Genomic DNA, 18,674 nt, shown 5'->3' with positions numbered 1-18,674 from the left:
TCCAGGAATTATGACATGAGTACATACATAAAAGATCAGAATAACTTTCGAAACACCAACTTCACACATGAGCATTAACACAAAACAGAATAAATAATGTCTAAACATCTTTACAAAGTAAATAACATATTATTAATGCCAATTATATTCGAGGATAACAGTATTCCTCATCATAGTGAATGTAGCTTAATATTAAAAGAAAAAAAAAATTCTATGAAACTACACAGACAGGAAGAAAACAAATACACAAGGGTACACAAACACATAGTGGGATAACACCAATAGGAAAGGACAGGGTTCGTTTTCAGTGTAACATTTGGTACTGCAGTCCAACCCAAAACTTCATATATCTTTCCTCTTATTTCATCCTTTGTTTCCACCAAAAAAATTCTATCTAAGCATGCTTTCTGTATTTATATGTTCACACATTTCTTACCTCAACATTTATTTCCAAGAAAATCCTACCTAAACCTGTTTTCTCAATGCATTTCTTCCAATTCATCGCAACTCATTCTCTTAGAGGCTACCCCCTCTTAAGCTAACTTAAATCTACTGAGCTCAGATGCTAAACTAAGGGACGAGGCAATGCAGCATCACATAACAAATCAACACAAACAGCAATGCAAAAAATGCAAATTGGCAAAGCTAGCAGCATAAATTAGCAAAAGTCAAATTCAATAACACTATGCCTGGCAAACAGCAGCAACTTATACCTAAACATGACATAGCGCAAGCAGAAAAAATATTACACTAAAATGGCCATGTCTAATACCTATGTCACATCTTAATACTAGAGTGATGCATCACGAGAACTTACACTACCAGATAAGTTACCAAATCGTAAAGAAATTATTTATACAATTCCTGTGAAGGGAAATGTCTATTTATGTGCCCTCGTTTTCTTGGAAGTAGATCATAAATTTCTTATTGACTGGATCTGTAGGCATAAAACAACTATATTAGTACATATATTAAATTTTATTTTAACCAATGCTGCAGTGCAGCTAGAAACTAGATATCAAATGAAATAAGCAACTATGTACAAAGCAAAGCATAAGAACATCGTTCAATAGTCATGTGGCATTTCATAAGTAGTAAAAAAATCTCTCATCTAGAAAGACAGTAGTCATAGTCAGGTGTGTAGACAAACTATTTCTTGTCATTTCATTAGGCATTTCAGTAAATATCAGAAAGTATGATATGTTTTCAAGTAATCAGCGTGTCGGATTTGCGATGCTTTCTCTAAAGGAATGACAATGGCCAAGATAATGGCCTTCCTTTTTTTTTCCTGTGCTCTGAAAGGCACGCGCTAATGGCTTTTTCTCCAGGCGTCTGACACAGCTGGGTGCCCACGATGCATTACGTGCAGGTGGTCACTTAATTTTCTTACGGAAATATTTACGACAACAGTTTCCGCTACAGTGGCAGTCTCATATAAAAATATTTCACAGGTCAAGAATTAGCGTTGCAAATCTGTAGAAAGTAAATCCTATAAATATAAGTGTCCAAAAAAATTTTCGCCGGCATTGTGATACAGTCACGCATTTACACACACATTTCATAACTCTTAAAGTACGATTCTCGGTTTCCAACATCTTTTTTTCACAAGTCAGCGTCCCTAACCACTATTCATTACTCCTTACCTTATTCGTCGACACTTCTTCAATATTGCATCATAACAGATAAGTATCATAATCAAATAACTCATATAGCATCAGCCTATTAATCATAAACATACCTCAGCAGCATAATACACATCGTCGTCGTAAAAATAACATCATAACACCTCAGTCAAATCTCAAAATCGTCGTAGCTTCCTCCAATAATTAAAAAAAATTCTCTGCTCATGTCAAAAGTGTCATCTGCCTCAAACGTACTTTAAAAATCATGAATCCATACCAAATACATCATTCAAAGCTCTCATAGTATCACAATGGTTCCAAAAAAAATATGAACAGTTCACACAGTACAGACAAAATACAATTTCGTAAGTGTGAAGTAATCCAACTCTGTAATTGCGTAAACATATGTCACTGATGTAATAAAAAAGTTTATCTCTCAGTTACATGATCAGATAGCTGTGTAATTTGTGTGTTAGAGAAATATGGTACCGATGTGTAAAGTTGTATAAGCAAATACCATATTAGCTAGGGTTCCTTGTGGTTGCCACACACATGGTACACAAAGTAAGCGTGTACCCCCCTGAGGATAAATGTAATTATACTCCCAGGTGTTACAAATTACAGCAATGGAATGAAATGTATCACGGAAAACCTTTGTATCATTGTACTTCAAATATCTTTAAAAATAAATGTTTTAAGTACAAAATTAATCACTCAAATGCGTGTCCTGTAGTGCTGAATGTGCGTCTTGCTGTAAGATAATTCTGTGGAAGTGTCGTACTTATCGTCCTCCGAAAGCTAAGTTCTGCAGAAGTCAATGTACTTACCTCATGATAAACAAAAGTGAAATGTTTTATGTATAGATATCTTAGTTATTACGCTTATTGCCATGATGAAGAAAGTACTGTGCTGTAACGTATTGTTGTGCTACGGAAAAGGCAATCTCATTGTAGCTATACCACAAAAGTTACTACTAAAACATGTTTTACTTTGCAGAATAAAACAGAAAAACTGTGCAGAAATAAAACAGAAACACTACAAAAGCAACATTGTAAATTGTCACTCATTAGAAGCGTCGTGATAAAACCGTGTAGTTGTCACTTAAACTAACCACTGTGTCGTCTGGTATCTCACAGAAAGTACATTAAACCCAGAATGTATTTTCAAGTAAACCAAAATGCTGCATTAAAATCTCATTAGCAGTACCAGTATATGTCCTAAGTATGTAAGCTTGATAGTCGTTACGTAATCGTGCAACTAACAAGCAAGAATGTACAAATACAACACTGTGTCGTCTGTTCACTATAACAATGCATTCGTAATTTCTGTTTAAATAAGTTCTCTTGGTTCTTGACTGGATATTTAACTTCAAACATTGTTGTATGTTAACAGATTCTTAAGTCTAACACAGCATACTAGTAATGTAAAGGGAAAAGTTATATGGCAAAGACAGAGTTAAAAAGCAGATTATCTTTCAATAAACGGTTTTACGTGTGAAATGTGGTGTAAACCTTTACTCTTTCTAGTGCGCAGCGTTTCAACTTCAACGCAATTATCATGCGGTATACGTCGTTAAAGAATACCGGAATTTTTCTTAATGTTAGCGTCTATGTTATTTTTTCCTGAGCCAGCCGGCGCAGGTGGCTGCCTGCGGCGCGAGTCATTGTCTGCCTCTTTGTTGGCGCGCGTCGTTATTGGGATTAGGAGACCTAACTTCTACAAATTCGCCTTGCCGAGAGGGCCCAGCTCTGTTAGAGTCCCGCCAGTTCTGATGAAATTCATGTCTATCGTTATGATTATATCGTCTGTCGTCATGTCGGTAGTTCCTGTAGTTTCTTTCTTGTCGGTCATGTGGTGGAGAATTTCTCCCTGAATCGTAACTGCGCGCTGGACCGTTGCGTCTGAAATTATTCTGTCTCCCTTGATAATAACAGTTCTGGTTACCATATTGTCTGTTTCTATGATTGTCTCTGTCATATTCATTACTACGGAAATGTGATCTTTCTTTGTAACTATTATTACTCTGCCAGTGGTTGTCATATGGGTGGTGTCTGTTTTGGTCACGATTTGCATTGTAAGAATAGCCTTGTCATGTCCAGTTATTGTTTCTGTCATCGCGGAATTGTGACGTATGTGACCTGTAGTGATTGTTTTCCTGTTTTCGCATCCCGCGACGGTCTGTGTCAATTTCCAGTTCTTGTAACAGTCCCTGAAATGCTTCAATGTCGTCTTTGCAACGTCCTGCTAAAATAATGTGTCGTAAATGTTCAGGCAATTTGAGTAAGCAAATGCGGATGAGTTCTGAGGGGCTGTATGGCTTTGAAAGATATTGATTCTTATGCAACATGTCTTCAAAATATTTGACAAGACTGGAAAATTCAGATTGTTCAAAGTGTTTCATCATCATGATGCTATGTTTTACACGGTCTTGCGTAGCTTGAGACCAATATGCTGAGAGGAAGGCATGGTAAAATTCTCCTTCACTGTGGCAATCGTGAATGACCGATCGCATTCTTACAGCTGGTTCATTCTCTAAGTAGCCACACATAAATTCTAATCTGTGCTGTAATGACCAGTTGGGAGGAAAACAATGAGAGAATTGATGGAGCCACGCTTGTGGATGAATGTCGTTGCCAGAATTCTTAAATGTTTTGAATTTACATGTAGTAATGAACAGCTTATAGTCAAAATCATCATGTCGGCAAGTCGCATGTCGGTCATTGTTACGTCGTTTCGGCGGTTCCATCTCAAAATTCGGCGTACCTTGCCAACTTCTTTCACAATTTCCGAAGTGCCCTGTGTTGTTATTTTGTGTCTGTTCCGTATTTCTATGTCCCTCTTCCCGTACTGGAGCGCGAGTGTCCTCTGAAATACGTAATTCTTGTACTACTTGTGCCAACTGATCTTGCACTTCCCGGATTTCTCTTTTGTACTGTGTATTGATTTGATTTTGATTTTGTTTGAATTTTCTCTTTGTTCATACTCTTCAGTGTCCGTGAAGCCTACAGGTATTGTGTCATTCAGAACATCATCTACCTTTGTAGATAAGTTAGTGAACTGATCTGAAAGTTCGGCTACTTTATCCGATAGTGAAATCATTTCCTCTGTATGTTTTTCTGAACCAAGTTTCAGAGTGTCCATTTGTGTTGAAATCGTATCTACTGTGTCCTTTAAGTTTTCCTGAGTTTTTGCAAGTTGCATAACCGTATCGGTAGATGCAACTGAGTCAAATTTTGCTTGCAAGGTCTCATGATTTTCATGAACAATAGTTTGCAGTTCTTTTATGGCTGCTTCGTGGTTCTGTAGTGCATTCTCATGACGCGAAAAAATAGGTTGGAAATGCTCACAAATTTGTGTTTTTACGTCATTACAGACTTTTTGACATTTCGATTCAATGTGATGTAACTCGGTAGTTAAATCCTCACGTGTTTGTTCAAGAGTTTGCTCCAATGAGTCTAACTTTTGAAGATTTTGTTCCATTGCGTCTAACTTTTTAAGATTTTGTTCCATTGTGTCTAACTTTTTGAGATTTTGTTCCACTGTGTCTAACTGTTGCTGTGTTTGTCTCTCGTGTTGTTCCATTGTGTCTAACTTTTCAAGCTTTTGTCCCATTTGTTGCATTAATTGTAATAACAATGCACTGGTGTCTGAAACATGTTCCTCAGTGCTTTTCGGCAGTGAATTTGCACCGGCAACATTCACATTTTGACAAGCGGAAAATGTGTCTTGACTCATTTCAAAAAACGGTGAGGACGCAAACCCTGAATGCATAGTATTTGCAAAATCGAGTCCTGTCATTTCGGATTCCTGAGGCGAGCTGTTGCCGAGCGATCGATCGATAATGCTTCCCTGTTCACTACCTGTTTCACTGTCTATACCATTATTTGACGCCCGCTCCATTTCCCTATGCACAGTTACCAAATTACTACTTTGAACGTCTGTTAATTCATTACACAGTGGTGCTGGCAAGCTACGCTCGTCGTCACTATTATTTCTCATTTTACTTTGGAGCCTAGTGTTACGTTTTTCACACGCCATTATTGTCACAATATTTCACGCGATAACACAGAAAAACACAATTTGAAGGTCAAAAATAAGAGAACACATTAACATAGCACTGAAAATAATATCTAGTTAATTGCAAGCGTAGCTGCGAAATACTTGGTGCAAATCTATATGCATGCCACAACTGTTTTACTGTACAACAATGAAAGGCTACAACTACAAAGGGGATTCTCTCTACAATTACGCGCTAGCAATAAACAAAAGCTACACTAAATACACAAACTACAAGAAAAAAATCAGAAGATTCCAGTGAGGTATCCTGGGCTAAGGGTCGACATATGAAACGTCCCCTTTGAACAATTATACATAACTGTGCTTAAACTGACACACAATATTTTGTTAGCGCAACGCGATCTGACTTTTAAAATTCCCTACAAAAGAATGGCCCTGACTAACATTAAACTATACCTTTCACAAATCACTTACCTCACAAAAATCTTCGCTACTCAAGCTACTGCAATACAGCGAGCGCCACTACTGCCAGCTAAATAAAAGATTCAAACTATGGAAGGCACTAACTACTGATAGGGATAGTTAGCAAATGAAAGATATTAGTAGAGAACAAACAATGTATTTACCTTGATATCATCATATATAAATATAGCAGTTCATGACAAATTTCAAAACTCCGCCATCTCTCTCCCCACATCCACCACTGCTGGCGGCTCACCTCCAACTGCGCAACGCTACGCGCTGTTCACAGCCAGCTGCCTAACACTACAATGGCGAGTATTACAACAATGCAAAGCAGCCACAGACTGCACACAGCACAGCCAGTGATTTTTCATTTTCATACAGAGAGCGCTACGTGGCGGCGGCGTTACCAATATAAGAACCTAAACAGCCTACTTACATAATCACTGTTGCAGTTACATTACTTTTTATTTATGATCTACTGATTGCGGAATCTAGTCTCTGTTTGGTCGCCAGTGTCTTCTATTCCATTATTTTACTACTTGCTGTCTGTCCAATGAATTATAGGTTTTGAACGGGAAATTTTTTATGACTTTTAACTGTGAAGTCTTAAATGGAATTTAACGAAATGTCATGACAGCCGGCTGCCGAACAGACACCATCTGAAGTAAATTTTTTCCTAAATGTAATAGTCACTTTTCTTAGCTGTATTTTTTCAGTGGGAAATTTTATCTCTTCTTTCTCCTACGATTATCGTTTCCAATACAGCCGCCATATAAGTTACTAACTGTTGACTGTGTCGCCTAATGAAGGGAACTAATATTTCGGAACGGTGAGATGAATGTATTTTCGTTACTGACTAACATGTTAATTTCACCCTGTGTTCAACTTTCAACAGTAATATCACCTCCCTCTCTTGCCAGTGGTACCACTCTGTTCTCACCTTCAGTTGTTCGGTTCATTATGTCCGTTGTTTGGAGGAGCTCGACATTAATACCGGCATTCTTTGTTTTCCTGCAGTGACTCATCCCTGCACACACCTGTTGCAATGAATGCACAGTCTCTTGACGCCCACTGTTATCATTTTATGTTTGTTGCATCCTACTTCTCTTGAGGTGCGTCCACACTACTCGTGTGGCTCGTGAGACTTGCGAGCCTTAAGGTACGTTGTCCAACACGCGACGCACACTAGCGACTGCGACGGGTCGCTATGTGACGTCAGAAGTTGCCTGCTGGCGCATGCGCAGTTCGAGTTTGGGATGCAACGCACGACTGTTGCGGCAGCTGCCGCAGCACTGCACCAGTGAGCAGTGTTGCGACAGAAGTCGCAAGACACAAAGATGTGCGGCTGCCAGAAAGATATCGAGCCAGTCAAGGAAAACTGAAATGAGCCACTCACAGGATGTGATGCTCTGTGAGCTGGTCTCGCAACATCCTTGCCTTTACGATTTGAAGAACCTAAATATAGAGACACTATGTTCAGAGACAGAATTTGGGAAGAAATTGGTGCACGGTTGAAACTGGCAGGTGAGTGAAATATATAATATTTTCCCATTAATGCAAATTTTTCAGGCCTGTTATGAAAATCAGTATAATCCATGCAGATGTAGAATTAGAATGATGAAAATGAACTTGAAGGTCAATTTTCGCATTACTCTTTTTTGTGATGTTAAAAATTGAAAACGGCAAGTACATTATAAAATGAACAATCTAAAGTACAACGAGAAAGTTACATTTTACAATACCTTCACTTTGAAAGTAAATGGTAAATTGGTGTCTTGATGATACCTTCTAGTTGTGAAAAACCACCACCAGATTGTTGTACAGCTTTCTGTAATCAATAGATGTTCGTTTCTGAGGAAGGCGTTTCTCAACAGATTGCGCAAACAGTATGCTGCAATAAGTACTTTGTCACATTCACTTCAATTCATTGGTAGAAGATGGTGCTCAAAAAACTTGTGCCAAAAGTGCACTACTGTTTTACAAGGCCCTTCTGGTCTGACTCGGTTCACAATTGAAATTCGTCTTTTGTAAATCCTGGAGTCATCTTTTGAGTGCAGCTTGGCAAGATTAAATGTTCATGTCATCCATAGCGATGTATGCTGTCAGAATATAAGAATATGGAAGTTCATTTGGATGGGAATAAAGATTCAGTCAGCTATGAAAGTTGCCTTAGCTTGTTCCAAAAGTTTCTGCATGGGAGAAACTGACAAGTATAATTTGGGGAAATTTTGTGAACAAGCACGGACATTATTTCTTCCACATTTCTGCCAATGTATACTGTAGACGTTCAGAATCAAAATTCTAGAAATGTTTAAGGTGTAACCCTATCTTGTTGTCAAGAACTTGAAACAATGGAATGAAAGTTACGTAACTTTAAGCTACGTTGTGCAAGACGCGACAGTTGGCTGCGACTACGACGCTGCCCCCTCCTCTTTTCCCACCCTGGCAGACGGCGACACGGCCGCAACACGACAGGAGTCGTCGCTGTTTCCCAAGCTCTGGTCGGCGGCGGCGGATTCAAATACATAAGAAAAATAAAAATTACGATTTTCTTGCTGTAAAAAATACTGTATGTTAATGTTACATCGGCTCCCAGAGTTAGTTTTTCGATACAGATTCTTCTTTTGCTTTAAAAAATTGAGAGGTATCTCTTCTGGTTTTGCGTGTTTTTTTCGCTGTGTATTACTTCTCTATCGATTGTGAGGAAAGTAAAAGGCACAAAAAATTTATGTTTGCGTATCTTACACAATGAGGTGTCTATTTTTCCGATATTCGTCACAGTTATTCTGATACTTAATTTACAAGTAACCTACTGCATAAAATTTGAATTGTGTACAGTGTAAAATGTGGTCGCTGGCTACTTTACGTATGGTTTACGTTAGGTCATACATCGTTGCCGATGAAAAGAAGCTAACATATCGAAATTATTTTTAAAGTTGAGATCAGAATGATATCGATCTCCGTTTCCGAGATTTGGGCTCATATATCTCCGTGAGCGTCGCGACTAGCCGCCAGTTATGTCGACGCGCAACGTGAATCATGTGGTCATCACACGATAGAGAATGCAGTTGTTTTGTTTCGCTGACACATTTGGACCTAATGAAACCATTTTTTGTCATATTTCTCCGGTATGAGTTACTAATATTTCTCCACATGCTCTTGACAATTTCATTTAAAATGACACGAAATTTAGGTTTCTTAAAAGTAAAGACATGCTGCCTTCAATATATTTTCTTCTCATTCTTGGGAAGAGGATAAATTACTCACCTCTAGTATTTTCTTCTGAACCTGGACGAGGATACCCAAGTAGAAGTAGATGCCCTAACAAAACCAACAAACGTCAAAAATTTACGCTTTTCATCGTTATGGATGACATGAACATTTAATCTTGCCAAGCTGAACTCAAAAGATGACTCCTGGATTTACAAAATACGAATTTCAATTGTGGACTGAGTCAGACCAGAAGGGCCTTGTAAAACAGTAGTGCACTTTTGACACAAGTTTTTTGAGCACCGTCTTCTACCAATGAATTGAAGTGAATGTGACAAATTACTTATTGCAGCATACTGTTTGCGCAATCTGCTGAGAAACGCCTTCCTCAAAAACGAACATCTATTGATTACAGAAAGCTGTACAACAATCTGGTGGTGGTTTTTCACAACTGGAAGGTATCATCAAGACACCAATCTACCGTTTACTTTCAAAGTGAAGGTATTGTAAAATGTAACTTTCTCGTTGTACTTTAGATTGTTCATTTTATAACGTACTTGCCGTTTTCAATTTTTATCGTCACAAAAAAGAGTAATGCGAAAATTGAACTGCAAGTTCATTTTCATCATTCTAATTCTACATCTGCATGGATTATACTGATTTTCATAACAGGCCTGAAAAAACTGCATTAATGGGAAAATAATACATATTTCACTCACCTGCCAGTTTCAACCGTGCACCAATTTCTTCCCAAATTCTGTCTCTGAATAAAGTGTCCCTATAGGGTTCTTCAAATCGTAAAGGCAAGGATGTTGCGATACCAGCTCACAGAGCTTCACATCCTATGAGTGGCTCAATTCAGTTTTCCTTGACTGGCTCGACATCTTTCTGGCAGCCGTACGTGTTTGTGTCGTCCGACTTTAGTCGCAACACTGCTCACTGGTGCAGTGCTGCGGCAGCTGCCGCAATAGTCGCGCGTCGCATCCCAAACTCGAACTGCGCATGCGCCAGCAGGCAACTTCTGACGTCACGTAGCGACCCGTCGCTGTCGCTAGTGTGCGTCGCGTCTTGGACAACGTACCTTTACGAGTAATGTGGACGGAGGTAGGCTCCGAGGGCTCGCCGCCAAACAGGCTTGCGAGCCGCCTGAGAATACGGCTTGTCTGGCTCCGGCTGTTGTCAGCACATCAAAGGGATTCGCGGCGAGCTGCGCGAGTGGTGTGGATGGCAACAAGCACTGACCACTTGGCTCGCTGCACTCGTGCAGTTTGATCTTGGTATTATTCTTTTTCTGTGTTGTGGACATCGGTTTTTCTTTTAAAATGGAGTGACCGACGATTTTGCCATTAAATTCATAAATACTTCTGAACAATATCCTGTGCTGTGGGATGCAACAAACTCCCGATATAAAATAAAATTTAAAAAAAGGGGAAGCGAGGGATTCCATCACGACAAAAGTCCGCGTGGATGTTGTCGAATTAAAAAAAGTGACCAGCTTATTAGCCAATTACAGGAAAGCCCGCCAGAAGATAAATGGGCCTGGGAAGTCAAGCGCTGGGGTTGAGGAAGTGAACGCCCCAAATGGGTTCACTTTCAAAGCATTTGAATTTCTGCCCCACAGATATCTACTGCGGAAGACAATGAACACACATCTAAGTGAAAAATATTTATTTTTGGAAATGTTAAAAAACCTATGAACAAACTTAATGGGGTTCAGTCGCTTTTGGGTTCTGTCTCACGGCTACTTAACTTTTTGCCTTTCTCAGCTTACATTTCGGTCCCTACTCATTTGTTATTTTTAAATTTTTTTATATTATTCCCTTGTATACTATTAATCGTATCATACCTTAAGATATTTTTTTCGTGTTTCTTTTAGCTTACTACCATTTCTATTAGGAATATACCTAGTAATTGCATGTTGTTGTTGTTGTCTTCAGTCTAGAGACTGGTTTGATGGAGCTCTCCATGCTACTCTATCCTGGACCTACTGCAACCTACATCCTTCTGAATCTGTTTAGTGTCTCCCTCTACTATTTTTACCCTCCGCCCTGCCCTCCAATACTAAATTGGTGATCCCTTGATGCCTCAGATTATGTCCTACCAATTGCTACCTTCTTCTAGTCAAGTCGTGCCACAAATTTCTCTTCTCCCCAATTCTATTCAGTACCTCCTCATTAGTTATATGATCTACCCATCTAATATTCAGCATCCTTCTCTAGCTTCTATTCTCTTTTTGTCTATACCATTTATCGTCCACGTATCACTTCCATACATGGCTAAACTCCATAGAAATACTTTCAGAAAAGACTTCCTGACACTTAAATCTACACTAAATGTTAACAAATTTCTCTTCTTCAGAAACTCTTTCCTTGCCATTGCCAGTCTACATTTTATATCCTCTTTACTTCGACCATCATTAGTTATTGTGCTCCCCAAATAGCAAAACTCATTTACTACTTTAAGGGTCTCATTTCCTAATTTAATACCCTCAGCATCACCCGATATAATTCGACTACATTCCATTATCCTCGTTTTGCTGGTGTTGGTGTTCATCTTATATCCTCCTTTCAAGACACTGTCCATTCCGTTCAGCTACTCTTCCAGGTCCTTTGCTGTCTCTGACAGAATTACAATGTCATCGGCGAACCTCAAAATTTTAATTTCTTCTCCGTGGATTTTAATTGCTACTCCGAATTTTTCTTTTGTTTCCTTTACTGCTTGCTCAGTATATAGATTGAATAACATCGGGGATAGGCTACAAGCCTGTCTCACTCCCTTCCCAAACACTGCCCCTTCCCAAACATGCCCCTCGACTCTTATAACTGCCATCTGGTTTCTGTGCAAATAGTAAATGGCCTTTCACTCCCTGTATTTTACCCTCGCCGCCTTCAGAATTGGAAAGAGAGTATTCCAGTCAACATTGTCAAAAACTTTCTCTGAGTCTACAAATGCTATAAACGAAAGGTTTGCCTTTCCTTAAGCTATTTTCTAAGATAAGTCGTGGGGTCAGTATTGCCTCACATGTTCCGACATTTCTACGGAATCCAATCTGATCTTCCCCAAGGTCGGCTTCTGCCAGTTTTTCCATTCGCCTGTAAAGAATTCGTGTTAATATTTTGATAGTTGGGTAATTTTCACATCTGTCAACCCCTGCTTTCTTTGGGATTGGAATTATTATTTTCTTCTTGAAGTCTGAAGGTATTTCGCCTGTCTCATACATCTTGCTCACCAGATGGTAGAGTTTTGTCAGGGCTGGCTCTCCCAAGGCTATCAGTAGCTCTAATGGAATGTTGTCTACTCCCGGGGCCTTGTTTCGATTCAGGTCTTTCAGTGCTCTGTCAAACTCTTCACGCAGTATCATATCTCCCATTTCATCTTCATCTACATCCATTTCCAAATATTGTCCTCAAGAACATCGCCCTAGTATAGAACCTCTATATACTCGTTAAACCTTTCTGCTTTCCCTCCTTTGCTTAGAACTGGTTTTCCGTCTGAGCTCTTGATATTCATGCAAGTGGTTCTCTGTTCTCCAAAGGTATCTCTAATTTTCCTGTAGGCAGTATCTATCTTACCCCTAGTGATACATGCTTCTACATCCTTACATTTGTCCTCTAGCCAACCCTGATTAGCCATTTTGCACTTCCTGTTGATCTCATTTTTGAGACGTTTGTATTCCTTTTTGCCTGCTTCATTTACTGCATTTTTGTATTTTCTCCTTTCAGCAATTAAATTCAATATTTTTTCTGTTACCCAAGGATTTCTATTAGCCCTTGTCTTATTACCTATTTGATCCTCTGCTGCTTTCACTATTTCATCTCTCAAAGCTACCCATTCTTTTTCCTCTGTATTACTTTCCCCCATTCTTGTCAATCATTCCCTAATGCTGTCCCTGAAACTCTCTACAACCTCTGGTTCTTTCAATTTATCCAGGTTCCATCTCCTTAAATTCCCACATTTTTGCAGTTTCTTCAGTTTTAATCTACAGTTCATAACCAATAGATTGTGGTCAGAGTCCACATCTGCCCCTGGAAATGTCTTACAATTTAAAACATGATTCCAAAATTTCTGTCTTACAATTATATAATCTGTCTGACACCTTCTAATATCTCCAGCCTCTTTCCATGCATACAAACTTCTTTTATGATTCTTGAACCAAGTGCTAACTATGATTAAGTTATGCTCTGTGCAAAATTCTACCAGGCGGCTTCCTCTTTCATTCCTACCCCCATTCCATATTCACCTACTACGTTTCCTTCTCTTCCTTTTCCTACTACCGAATTCCAGTCACCCATGACTATTAAATTTTCGTCTTCCTTCACTATCTGGATTATTTCTTTCATCTCACCATACATTTCATCAATCTCTTCGTCATCTGCAGAGCTAGTTGCCATATAAATGTGCACTACTGTGGTAGGCTTGGGCTTCGTATCTATCTTGGCCACAATAATGCGTTCACCTGACCAAAATTCTTGTTCCTCCTGCCACCGAACTTCACTAACTCCCACTATATCTAACTTTAACCTCTCCATTTCCCTTTTTAAATTTTGTAACCTACCTGCCCGATTAAGGGATCTGACATTCCACGCTGTGATCCGTAGAACGCCAGTTTTCTTTCTCCTGATAACAACGTTCTCTTGATTAGTCACTGCCCGGAGATCCGAATGGGGGACTATTTTACCTCCGGAATGTTTCATCCAAGAGGACGCCATCATCATTTAACCATACAGTAAAGCTGCATGCCCTCAGGAAAAGTTACGGCTGTAGTTTCCCCCTTGCTTTCAGCCGAATAATTGCATATAGTTTTTTTTTAATCTTTAAATTTGAAAACTAGAAGTAATTGCATATAGTTTTCAAATTTAAAGATTAAAAAACGTTCTAATTGTGATAAAATTATAGGGTATATGGCAAAATGAGCTCTGAACGTCACAGAGGGGAAAGGAGGAACTGGACTATGTATTGGAATACATACCAGGGCAACACTGGGTACTCAGCTAGTATTAAATAAATGATAATGAATAACATTTATTTTCCTAACACAATATATTTAAGTACATTTATATGTCTTATTAGTATATTATGTTATTTGAGGAAATAAAAATAATAAAATATGAATTACAGAAGGTAAAACTTCGCATATATAGGTAGTTGAAATGTGTGCAGTCAAGCAATCACTAGGACGTACGTAGCTAGTCGCTGAAAAAATTCTTTAATAAATCGTTGGTATTCATCTTGCCATGGCAGTCTTCCCTCTTCGGAAATGAAATAAGATGCGAATTCATCTCGAACGTGCTGAGCAGTCTGCGTTGAACGTCGTGGAATGTTCGCTAATCGTGTAAACGTTGTAGCAGGAGTGATTTCATTTCTCCATGTTCCTTGCTTTAAATGCCCCGTTCTTCTCATGATCGACTGCTCGTACGGGTTATAAATTTGTCTGGAAGCAGAACTTTTTCTGAAGAAATTATGGGAGTATATACAAGTCATAATAACACTTCATGCTTTCTCACGTTGTAGTAGATCTAATATAGGCTTTCTTATTATCCGGAACACGGAAGAAAGTATTCCGAACACAGTTTCCACAATCCGGCGTGCTCTTGAAAGTCTGTAAAAGCACTCCGTCGTCAGGCCACGAGTGGCCTACCGGGACCATCCGACCGCCTTGTCATCCTCAGTGGAGGATGCGGATGGGAGGGGCGTGGGGTCAGCACACCGCTCTCCCGGTCGTTATGATGGTATTCTTGACCGAAGCCGCTACTATTCGGTCGAGTAGCTCCTCAATCGCCATCATGAGGCTGAGTGCACCCCGAAAAATGGCAACAGCGCGTGGCGGCCTGGATGGTCACCCATCCAAGTGCCGACCTCGCCCGCCAGCGCTTAACTTCGGTGATCTCACGGGAACAGGCGTATCCACTGCGGCAAGGCCGTTGCCCTTGAAAGTCTGTGGTTAAAAATTCTTTTCATTGACCTCCGAGGTTGTCCATTATACGGCTTCATGATATTATTGTTACGGGGAAACGCGTCGTCTGCGACAATAACATAGGGTACTTCTCTCTGCCTACCTAGGAGACAATCATCGTCTGGAATAACGATGGTACCATTACTCATATTCTTAAAAAAAGATGTATTTCGAAAAACACCGACTGAAATTCTACCTTAGTAGCCGACATCAGTATACAAAAGACAATAGTCAGCATCCACTAGATCAAAAATAACTATACTGAAAAGCGTCTTATAATTGAAAAAATCGCTTCCAGAATTAACTGGGCTTTGGACTGCGCAGTGTTTGCCATCCATTGCACCGAGGCAATGAGGAAAGTTCCATTTTTTTCTCATATTTCTCTGCTACAAGCAACCACTCTTGTTGTGTCTGTGGCATCTGCAAAAAAGTAAATACAAAGTAATAACTCTTAATAGTATATATAATTATTAATAGCATTGATCATAACGGACATTCTAATAATTATGAGCATTAGTAATAATTAAAATCAATAATATTGCGTAATAATAGGTATGTAATCATTATAATGAATATTCAGCATTTCACTTATCAACTTGACATTGTTCCTAATTTTTTACGATAGTTATCGTATATCCCCCTATTCCTACATCCATTCTTTAAGTTTTTACTCTGCTTCCTTCGATATTGTTTATATCTATCTATTGTCGTCGCTTTGTTTTAGGAGGAATTTTGGCGGTCATGATACAAACGAAGGTACAGCGAGCACCTGCGAAGAAATTAGTAGTCAAGATGTCAATGATCAAACAACGCAAGCCAAGAAACTACCACCCACACCATACAAACGCACGATGGCAGTTGCTTCACCTAGAAAAAAATCAGAGAAAAAGGGCCGAAGATCCTCGTATAAGAGAGGCATGTGATGCCCTACAAACTGCTTTATCTAAAACCAGAGATGAGTTTGACGCCTGTGGAGAGTACATAGCGAACTTTCTACGCTCCATGGACAAAAGAACACCTCACGTACGCAACTGCTTGTATTCCTCATTGCTATGATTGATGTTATTGGCTGACCTGTCTTGCTGAGCTGATTCTGCTCTGTCTCAGCCTCCATGAGTCATACTGGCCCAAAACCTTTCGATGTTATTTTTCTCTTTTTTACTTACTTCGTTCTGGTTACTTAACTGGCAGATATCGTGATTTCAAATTTTCCATGTCTACCAGATCCATAGCAAAATTTTTATTATTGCTACTCGCATGAGGTCTAGAATCTTCTGCGAGTTTTTAGAAAGTTACCAGACAATTTCGGATTCCGAATGCCTGCTCCTAAGATGTGATTTTGTGACCCTGTTGTCGTCCTTTCTACGGTCGCAGGTTCCAATCCTGCCTCGGGCATGGATGTGTGTGATCATCAGTCCCCTAGAACTTAGAACTACTTAAACCTAACTAACCAAAGGACCTCAGATGTTACGTCCCATAGTGCTCAGAGCCATTTGAACCATTTTGTCGTACATTCTAGTGATAATAAATTCTCACCATGTAATATCCTGTTTATGTTTAGACGAGAACTTATTACCAAATTTCTGTTGGAATCGGTTTGGTTTATGCTTAATCTCACATTTAAACACTTCGCATCTCAAGCTACAGTATTATTTACCATATTAATCTTTTCCTGATCAGTCTCTTCTTCGGGAAGATTCGTTCACAGTTCTTCAGAAGATCCACTGGTGCGACTCATTTTGCTTCTATGTGGGTCACAGTGCTCTTCAGCATCCAAAAATTTTCTGCTGACGATTCTGTGCATCACATAATTCGTTTTATCTTTAATTTCCTTTTGAAGATCGAAAATTTTACCCTGGATATCAGAAATGGCTTTGATGCACCCACATTCACAAACAGTAACTTGCTTATTTAATGCAGTCTCACCATCACTATCAGAAATGGCTTTATTGAAATCTGAGTTTCCAATTGTATTTTCGTTTTCATTCTCAGCTTTTAGGAAAGGCACTTTGTGATTCTATAACTGGTTCACCATCTTTATGAATCTTCCCTATTCCAAATTCGAATCTTCCTTTATCGTCATTTACCTGACTGTGAATGAACTCAATACTAGTATTCAGATTTTTGATTTACACTTTAATGTATGTACTCAAAACTCGTAATTGTTAGTCAACATTGCCAAAAATAAATAAATAAATAAATAAAATGGTTCAAATGGCTCTGAGCACAATGGGACTTAACATCTGAGGTCATCAGTGCCCTAGAACTTAGAACTACTTAAACCTAACTAGCCTAAGGACATCACACACATCCATCCCCGAGGCAGGATTCTAACCTGCGACCGTAGCGGAAGCGCGGTTCCAAACTGCAGCATCTAGAACCGCGCGGCCACACCGGCCGGCCACAATTGTCATTTTTATGACTTCTTCTGCTACACTGTGGTTCAGTTTTATTACCCTGCGCCTTGTCTTGATTGTTAATATTGTTACTTTGTTCCATAAATTGCCTATCGAATTCGTTTATCGTCGAAATTTGATTGAATGTTCGGGTGGCCAAAATTCTCAACAGATCTTTGATACTCAACTACGTTTCGACATTTAGTTCTGAAACCAATCACTGTTCCATTCTCCTTCGTTCATTTCGTCTTCAGGTTGTTGTTTTATTTCCACTATGTTCATGTCAGCAGCCTTGGTCATGAATTCTTTCCCCTGGTGCGGGAGCCATGTGCAAACTATTCACGCGGGGCCCTCCCGAATCACCCCCTCCCTGCGGGTCTACCTGTCACTCCTCCAACACAGATTACATACCTTCGTCACGTTCAAAAGAATTCTAAGTGTCGTCGTTGATACCAGTGTATCAAAAGACTGTTACTACCGTAGACCATTTTTGTAATAGGAAAATAATTAATCGCAGAAGGAATGTTAATAGGTATGGTAATCACTAAAATGTTAAAAACAAAAACTAACGTAGGCACACGAACACTTTCAGTTTAATGAAATTCAAAATCAAATAAGGTTCACAAGCGTTTGTCAGGATATACACTTAAATGATTTCGTCACCTGACTCTGCTCAATATTTACAAGAAATTAAATGAGTTGTAAGTTTTCAACGCTAAGGATTTTCTGCTTTACTCACTTTATGCAAAACATCTTTTCATTACTTTTTGACAAGCGAATTCATCAATAACGTCTTGAAAATACAGTTTTGAAGCTTCGTAGTGTTCCACTGAAAGCATGGCAAGAGATGACAGGTGTTCTTGCGAGGTGCCGCTTCTGAAATAATAATTGACAAGCTTCAAACGTGAAAAGCTGCTTTCTGGGGAGCCGACAGTCACTTTCATCATTAGCAAAAATCTGTAGGCAATACAAATGTTGAGAAATGAATTTCCAATATCATTCAACAATCAA

At 39.2% G+C, this 18,674-nt stretch overlaps 1 pseudogene; it reads right to left on the bottom strand.

Moving 5' to 3' along the window:
- Positions 1–15,122: 15,122 nt before the first annotated feature.
- LOC124709447 lies at positions 15,123–15,240 on the bottom strand (annotated as a pseudogene).
- Between the last annotated feature and the right edge of the window lie 3,434 nt (positions 15,241–18,674).

Source organism: Schistocerca piceifrons, chromosome 7, assembly GCF_021461385.2.
Source record: "Schistocerca piceifrons isolate TAMUIC-IGC-003096 chromosome 7, iqSchPice1.1, whole genome shotgun sequence".
Lineage (NCBI taxonomy): Eukaryota > Metazoa > Arthropoda > Insecta > Orthoptera > Acrididae > Schistocerca > Schistocerca piceifrons.
The sequence above is the reverse complement of the archived record's forward strand: the minus strand, read 5'-3'. Positions and strand labels throughout refer to the sequence as shown.